The sequence below is a fragment of the Varanus komodoensis genome, unplaced genomic scaffold (genome assembly GCF_004798865.1).
Source record: "Varanus komodoensis strain SLA01 unplaced genomic scaffold, ASM479886v1 scaffold27, whole genome shotgun sequence".
Classification (NCBI taxonomy): Eukaryota; Metazoa; Chordata; class Lepidosauria; order Squamata; family Varanidae; genus Varanus; species Varanus komodoensis.
The window spans coordinates 13,827,061-13,835,937 of NW_025335701.1; positions in this window are offsets into that span (position 1 = coordinate 13,827,061).

The following is an 8,877-nucleotide window of genomic DNA, read 5'->3' on the forward strand; positions in this document are numbered from 1 at the left end:
ATAATAATAATAATAATAATAATAATAATAATAATAATAAAAATATGGTGATGCTTGGACCCACTGGAAAGTTATGGGAATGGTGAGAGGGCACTTCCAAAACTTTGGAACACAGTTCCCTTCATTGAGCAGGGGCTGGACTCAATGGCCTTATAGGCCCCTTCCAATTCACAGAAATGTAGAATAGTCCAAGGTTCCATGCAAACATGACAAACAAATACTTACAATGAAGCAACAGAAGAACAGCACTTGAGTAAAAGTGGCTAGTTTGGAGAAGGGAAGAGGAAAGAAAAGAAAGAAAGAAAGAAAGAAAGAAAGAAAGAAAGAAAGGGCAAATTTGAACCTCTTTCTCACCATCAACATGTCTGCATGAAATTGCTCCTTCAGTGCAGAGGAAATGCAATAAGTCAGACTGTGGAACACAATGGAGGGATTGTGAGAATCTTGCAATCATAGAAAGTAGAGTTGGAAGGGGCCAGAAGGCCATTGGATTCAACCCTCTGCTCAGTGCAGGACTCCCAGTTAAACCATCCCTCTCAGACAGCTGTCCAGTTGCATCTTGAATGCCTCTAGTTGGGAGAGCTCACAACCTCCCTACGTAATTGGTTCCATTGTCATACTGCTCTAACAGTCAGGACTTTTTTTCCTGATAGCTAGATAGAACCTGGCTTCCTGTAAGCTGGTTATTATCTGTTCTGCATTCTGGGATGATCAAGATGAGATCCTGGACTTCTTTGCAACAGACGTTCAAGTAGGGCACTTGTAGAGTGTTGTCATATTTTGCTTCAGTCTTCTCTTCTTGAGGCTAAACATGCCCAATTCTTTCAATCTCTCCTCAAAAAGCTTTGTTTCCAGTCTCCAAATCCTTCTTGTTGCCACCTCTGAATCCTTTCCAACTTGTCTGCATCTTTTTTAAACCGTGGTGCCCAAAGCTGGTTGCGCCTCTGCAGATGAGGCCTAGCCAGTACCGAGTAGTGGGGAACTAGTACTTCTCATGATTTGGAAGCGATACGTCTATTAATGCAGCCCAAAATAGCATTTGCCCTTTTTGCAGCCATAGCACATTGCTGACTCATACTCAGCTTGCGATCTACAGCAATTCCAAGACCCTTCTCACTTGCATTACTGTTGAGCCAAATATTCCCCATCTTTTTGGTTTCTTTTTCCTAGGTGAACAATTTGGCACTTGTCCTTGTCACAGCACATTCTGTTGTTTTCAGCCCAGAGCTCCAACTTGTCGATTTTGCTTTGGATTTTGTTTCTATCTTCCAGGGTATTAGCTCTTCCATTCAGTTTTGTGTCATCTGTCTGTATTGCACAATCATTTCTCCAACAGTCTATAGTCTCTATGGGAGGAATTATCTCCAGATATCTTCTCCTGGGCTTCTTAAGGCTTAAGTCTAGGAGGGATTATCTCCTTAAGAAGCCCAGGAGAAGACATCTGGAGATAATTCCTCCCATAGGATTGCTTGGATCAGGAAGCACCCATGGTGCCCCTGGCCCTAGCAGAGATCTGGTAAGCTCAACAACACCCTCAAAATAAATTCAAATGCACTTGTAATGCACTTGGTCAAAAGCATCTTTCTCAGAAAAGCTCTGAGATTTTTTTTTTTTCTGATTCCCCCCTAGAAAAAATGCAGTTGATTTTTTTCTCAGAAACCCCCAGGAAACCCTGGAATGATACCAACTATGGGGCATTGTGGGAATCTTTATTTGCATCAGCCATAGGTCTTAGCATATAAAATATATACAGCAATAAGAACAAATAAAATGTACTAAACTAAAATGACCTTAAAACATTCCATGATTTGTATTAGATACCAGTACCAACATTATTGGATAACACATTATGCATAGCCTTTCAGAACCTATAGAACTTAGAACTCTGAAATGAAAGTAGATCGTTAATAACTCTGGTTAGGAATTTTGCAGTCTGTTTGTTTTGATCTGCTAAAAGAAAAGACATATGCACACAAACAGATAATAGCAGAGGAGTAATCACCTCAGTCCTGAGATTATGGAAATTGCAAAGTGATAGTGCATGAGTTACTGTTCCAATATCGCCACCTCCACCTGGGCTGAGAGGTGCAAAATAGGGGCTGAGCTGCCAACATCACTAATGGCAGGGGCAGTGCAGCTCCCCCACCCCCAAGAGGAACACCATTAGAACAAAAGACGGAAGTCATGTTGCAACGCCTGCCAGCAGCAAGCCCTTCCTACGAGTGAGAATCTTGGCTCCTCCTGGAAAAACTCAGTGGAATTGTCCCCCGGTGTCTGCCCTTGCAGAGGGCACAGAACGAGGCCAGATGTTCCCAGCTGCAGTACAAGGGGGCATTTCAAAACCTCCTTTCCTGGTAACACCATTAAGATTAACTGCACCCCTGAGATGAAGGAAGGAGATGTGGTGAGTGACACTTCAGAGTCCGCTTAAGCATTATGGGGAGAGAAGGAACAACTTGACAAGGCACCGGCACTCACCACAGCTTGTGAAGCGTCGCATCTCATTCATCCTGACATCGGGTAAGTAGGAGCCTGAGTGGCCACGCTGACCCGTGACACTGTGCAGTGCCTTTTCCCCCAGCACACGATGACATGGTCACGGGAGACGTGACACGAAGTCCAGGTTTTATAGGCCTGGCATTTCTGATGGCGGGGGAAGGTTTTTATGGTCTAATATTATTAGCTTGGAGCTATGAATGAATACATGAATAATGATTTAGGCAGCTGTTAAACATCCAGACTTTATATGTTGTGTTGCAGAGCAGACTAATTTTCTGGGTAATAATTACAATAAATAGCAAGGGTAGCCTTTTCATTTCACATTACATAGATGGAACAAATGCGCATAATAATTTCTCAGGCTGCAGCATTCAGCAGCACAGTATGTTGCTTTCATTGTTTCTTCTCTAATCAATTATCATTGCACAAAGCCACGTTATGCTTTTGCTGTTCAGTCTCAGCCAGGCGATTTCTTTGTCAGGCCCAAGAGACACCCAACCTGTGTGCAGAGACATAGCTCTTTTCCATTACTTGTTATTAGGGAAGGGCTGTAGCTCCGTGGCAGAGCAGTGGCTTTGCATGCGGAGGGTCCTGGGTTCAATTCCAGGCATCTCTAGGTAGGGATAGGAAGACCTTGGGGAGCCATTGCTGCAAGTCTGTGTGGACAATACTGGATGGATTGATAGTTTGACCCATGAGAAAACAGGTTCCTCTATTTCTCTTTATTTATTTCATTTATAACCACATTTCAAAGCCTTTTTCCATAAAGATAACCAAGAGAGCATCAATAGGATTTCCAATACTGGACAAAGACCTGTCAAGCTTTGGCAAGGCTGGTGCATGGTGGACCTTCGTAACAGGGGCCTTTGCACCTGTCCTGTCCATCTATTTGGAGACAAAGTACTTTCAAAAGAATTTGATTCCAAAGACAGGTGACGTTATCAAGCATCAACACGCCACAGAAAGCATGTCTCTAGATTAGAAAACATTCCATCCCAGGGATCACTGTGCAGGGATAATTGCTCTTTACATTTTCATCTGTTGAAGAACAACAACAATGTCAGCACTGGGCAAATTCTCCCCCAATTGTACACTGTAGAGCAGGGCTGCAGAACCTGGGGCTGAATCTCATGCTGGAGAGACTTTCAGGGGCTGACTTCCAGGGATCAGTGGGGCTGAAAGCAAAGAGGCGGTGCCAAAGAGTAAGAAGGCAGACTCCAAACACTCCAAGTAAGTGCCTATTTTAGCTCAAAGCTGATCTGTAATTGCACATTAGGAAAAGCATTTCAGCTCCAGGAATGGAGGAAAAGGGACAAAAAGCCAGGAAGTCACCAGTTGCTTGGTGGTGAAAGGTAAGAGGCATCACCCTGTGGTGACCACACAAGGATAATTGGAGGGTCCAGACATGGGAAGAGATTAACCTTCAAGTAATCTGGTTTCAAGACAATTTGGCCTTTGCAATGGCTTCTTCATTCTGGAAGGGCACACATATTTCTTGCCAACCCCAGTTCTTCTCATCCACATCTGAGCAGCCTTCTATTTTAAGGTCACTGAAATCTTGGTGCCATTGTGATGGCAGAAAAAACCATACCCCAACGTTTGTTTCTGCTGCCCTATTGCTAAACATGGTTCCTTGGGAATCAACACTTCTTTTTTGTAGAAAAGAAGATGTTTTTAAAGCAAAAAAGTAAAATGGTAAAATGCCCAGAAAACTTCAGCTATTGGGTTGAATCATCATCATCATCATCATCATCATCATCATCATCATCTGTAGGACATGCCTAGCCAGCTGCCTCTCCACAATCCTTTTTTTAAAGCAGAAAAATGAGGACTCTCTGATGACCAGCATCTTCATTTTTGCTGCCACCCCATTACTTGCCACTTTTTGACCTTTGCCCCCCACCCCAGGATTGGGTCCCTGGCCTTTGCCCTCAAGATCTGCCCCTGGCTGCACCACAGAACATCAGTGCCACCCAGCTTAGGTGAGGCTGTGCTCCAGTCATTGACCCTGACCCACCAGTGGAAGGCCAAATCCACTGACCAGGAGGGCTTGGTGGGCGTGGCCTAAGGCAAACGAGCCATCCTATTTTAGGTTCAAACTGCGGCTGCCAGTAGCTCAACCTTCAGGGGGCATTTTGATCTTTTTTTTGGGGGGGGGGCTGCACAAGAGCCAGGAACCCACCAAATGGATGTTAGATACCAGGTTACCTAAAGGAATATCTTCTCCCTCCTGCACTTGCTTTCAGCAATGTAAAGGATGATGTATGGGCCCACCAAACCTCTCTGGGGAGTGCCTTCCATAAGTGGGGTGCCACTGCAGAGAAACCCCCTCTCCTGTAGCCACCCACCTACCTCCCTTTGGCCAGGCCACTTGGAGGAGGACCTCTGAAGATGACCGAAGGAGGGCTACTTCTGGGACCCCCAGCAAAGGAAGCTCCACAGATGGCTACAAAAGGGGGGGGGGCTCCTGGTGGTGGCCCCCACTTATGGAATGCACTTCCAAATGGGGTTCACTTGGCACCTATGTTGTGATCTTTGGGGGACCAGGCAAAGACCATCCTTTCTTTGTTTCCTCCCAGGAATTTTGGGTGCACTCTTATGGAAGGAACCACAGGAGGCTTGTGCTTGTCCAGGGCAGCATGGAAGGAGAGGCAGAGGCACGCCTTGCCTCCTGCTCCTCCTGCTCTGCACTTTTGCTCAGCCACCCGTTTTGGCCACAGAGCCGGGATGTGTCAGGCGGGAGGGAAACAGGCTGGAGAGCCGTCCAGGTGTGTCATTTCCCGGCCTCGCCAGTCTTTTCACCTCACTCGCAATGGGAACCCCATGTTATCTCTCCCTCTGCTTGGGTTCCTGACTTTGGAGAGGCCATGCTGCTGTCCTCGGATCTGGGAAACTGTATTGTATGTACCCCAGGGCCTCTCCCTTAGAGAAGCCGTTCTAGGCCATTATGGCTTTCACTCCATTTCCATGCTGTCTCTCATTTTGCATGATATCATGCCTTTTTCATTTATATATTTTTATTCTAGCCTATATTTTAACTGTCTGCTGTCATTTTAGTTTTAACTGTTTGCAGTCTACATTGAGATGAATGCATACATAACGTTAAAGGCAGGAAACCGAAACAATTCTTATTAAATGAAGCTGTTATTTGAAAAGAATATTCTCCTTTGAATACCGCAAATGTCAACAAATTGCTTCTTTCATCTGTTAATAACAATCTGCCTTCAAGCATCAGCTGTAATATATTTTGTAAGGATTGCTCTTTGGGGTACTAAATAATTAACAACTTCATCTTATATTTCAACAGAGGGCACTCAGTACAAATTCTAGCTCAGAATTATGTGATGAAAAGAAGAAGCGTATTGCATAGCCTTATGCAGTACAGACTCTTCTGGTACCTAGTTTAACATAGGGAAATGAGGGAATGAGGGAAAACAAGAAGAACTGGGGAAAAAGTGTGAAACTTCTCATTTGCAAACTGGACTGTCATCTGGGGCCTGTGTACTTCTCCTGTTGCCGGGAGATTCTGCAATCTGCTGACAGCTTCCTCTTGCAGTGAGCAACTAAGGGTCAGGTGACAGTTTCTCAGTGTGATACCCTCAAGCCCACAATTGACTCCATCCACCCGAGTTATCATTTGATCCTCGTGGTATGGGAGAAATATATGAGGGCCTTCAGTTAAGCATCAAGGTCTTCTTGAGCTTGGGTATTTTCTTTTCTTTTTTCTTTTTTAAATAAGTTTTATTTGAGAAATTATAATCCTAAAAAACAAAAAGAAAACTACAAACAACATCCATCATCAAAAACATTGAGCCTGCTGGGTCAACCCTCACACCCTTCTTTTTCCATTTATGATAACTTAAAAACATATTTAAATCTATGTGAAGTCCCGTTTCTCTAGCCAATAATAAAAAGATTCCCAAGTTTGATATTTATTTTATTTATTAAAAACATTTTTATGCCGCCCCATTTGCCGAAGCCTCGGGGCGGCTTACAACAATAAATTAAAAATAATTATAATATTAAATTAAAAAATATAAACATTAGAATAAAAATACAAAAATACCATATAAAATAGAAGTGAGCTTGGGTATTTTCTTTTCTGGTCTTTGCTCCTGACCCTGCTTCCTTCTTCCATTCTGATTTACTCATCTGGTCCTGACTTACTCTTCATGACTCCTCAGCTCCATTTCCCCAGGTTCAGCTCAGACTGCATCCAAAGCTCAGTCTGGGTACTTCTGATTTTTTTGGGTTTTTTCCCCCCATGCTATATCCCAGGGACAGCCAAACTTGCCCAACAGAAGAGCCACATACAGTAAATGTCAGATGTCTGAGAGTCACAAGACATGAATATGGGGAGCAGCACTTGTGAAAGGGACCTTGGGATACTTGTCTACAGCAGGCTGAACGTGAGCCAGCAGTGTGACATGGTGGTTAAGAAGGCAAACACCACCATTGGATACATGGCCAGAAGCGTGGCTTCCAGGTCTAGAGAGGTGTTGATACTGCTTTACATGACTCTAGTGCACCAACAACTGGAGCACTGTGTCCAGTTATGGGCTCTACATTATAGGAGAGACATAGCTAGATTAGAATCGGTTCAGTTCAGGGTCAAAAGAATGGGAGGCGGGTTGGGAAGAATGACATATGAGGAGAGATTGAGGGAAGTGGGTCTTTTCAGCCTGGAGAAGAGGAGACTCTGAGGGAATCTTTAGTGACTTATAGGTATGTGAGGGGATGTCATGTGGAGGAGGGGTGTAACCTGTTCTTCCCTGCAATGGAGGGCGGGACGCATTACAGTGGAGCAAAGCTCAAGGAACCAGGCTTCAGGTTGGATGTCAAGAAGTACTTCCTGACAGTTAGGACCCTGGGATATGGAAGGGTATTCTAAGGGAAGTGGTTGAGGCCCCATCAGTGAGAATGTTCAAGGAAAGATTGGACAACCACATGTTGGGGATTACATGAGCGGAGCCAGCTGGAGCCAGGGGTCAGACTAGATGGCCCTGGAGGCCCCTTCTGGTCCTCTTCGTCTCTATGTTTCTAATTATTTTTTCCTCCTGTGAAAAAGTATGCAAAAAGTCAGCAGTGATTCATGTCAATGTCACTAGCATGTAATATTTGTGTACTTTCCTTAGGTTAATGTAAAATCAGTGAGCAGTGTGGGCTCATGTACACACAAAGAACAAGAACAAGGGAAAAAAGAAGAGTTATACCAAGCAGAGACTAAAGAAAGCTCAGAGACACATGACGTATTGAGTGTGTTTTAAGCAGCTATATATTATATGGTTTTCCAGTTACTTTTGTATGGCTAAATTTGTATATAATTCTACAAAGTGAAACTGGAAGCAAGTCTGAGCAACTTGGGAGATTCTGATTCATTGTTGATCTGATGGATTGGATTAATAAAAATCCAAAGTCATTTGAATCCATTTTTGTTTTTTCCAGCATTCCTAGTTCCAACTTCTGTCCATATCAGATATTGTTGCTTTTGTTGCGCACATGAAGATTCTTGCATATTTCAGTGTACATTCACCCCAAATGAACTTAACAATTGTGTGCATGCCTAAAAACTATGCATTCCCCCATTAAGTGTTTCTGTGCACATTTGCAACCCTATCCCTGTTTGCATGTGTGTTTGTAACATACACATTTTCCAATGTGTTTTCCCTTGGTCTGTGAATCACATCACCACTCAGAAATGTAATAATTTTGTGACAAATTGAATTCAAGTCTCAGAGGCACCAAGTGGGTGAATTGTGGTCTAAAATGAACTGAATTGAATTTCTCACATACCCCTAATAGCAATGAAGGAGTATAGTAGCTGAAAGTTTATATATCCTGTGTAGATATACACACACACACACATACACATGGTATATGTATGTATGTAAGTATATAAGTATACAAAGCATATATTTAATTTGTAGTTTCCTAAAGGCCTGAGCCTTCTAGAGAATCCACCAGATATGGAAACTGGACCCCATTTGCTGGCATCCTTTCTGGCACAGTGGACTAGGCTGATTTATTTGGTGATACTTCACAGGCTCATAGTGCCATCTATGTACTGTTTTTATGCTATTTTCTTGCATTTTTGTTAGAACCTGTTTGAATAGTGATTTTTGCCAATCTGATATTTCTATGCTAAAACTCAGTTCTGCTTTCCATTCTGATTTTGAAGAGTTCAGGTCCCCAGTCACTGAGTCACACAGAATCTTATAAATATTTTCCAGTTGTTTCTTAGAGGAACACGTCATATTTAAAATTAACTGCTCTGTGGGGTTTTGGGATCTGGTGGCATGAGATTAAAACCTTAGAAATGAAAGTAAAGTGGATCACTTGAGCCAGTCCACTTCAGTATTTTCCAGTTTGTCTTCCAGT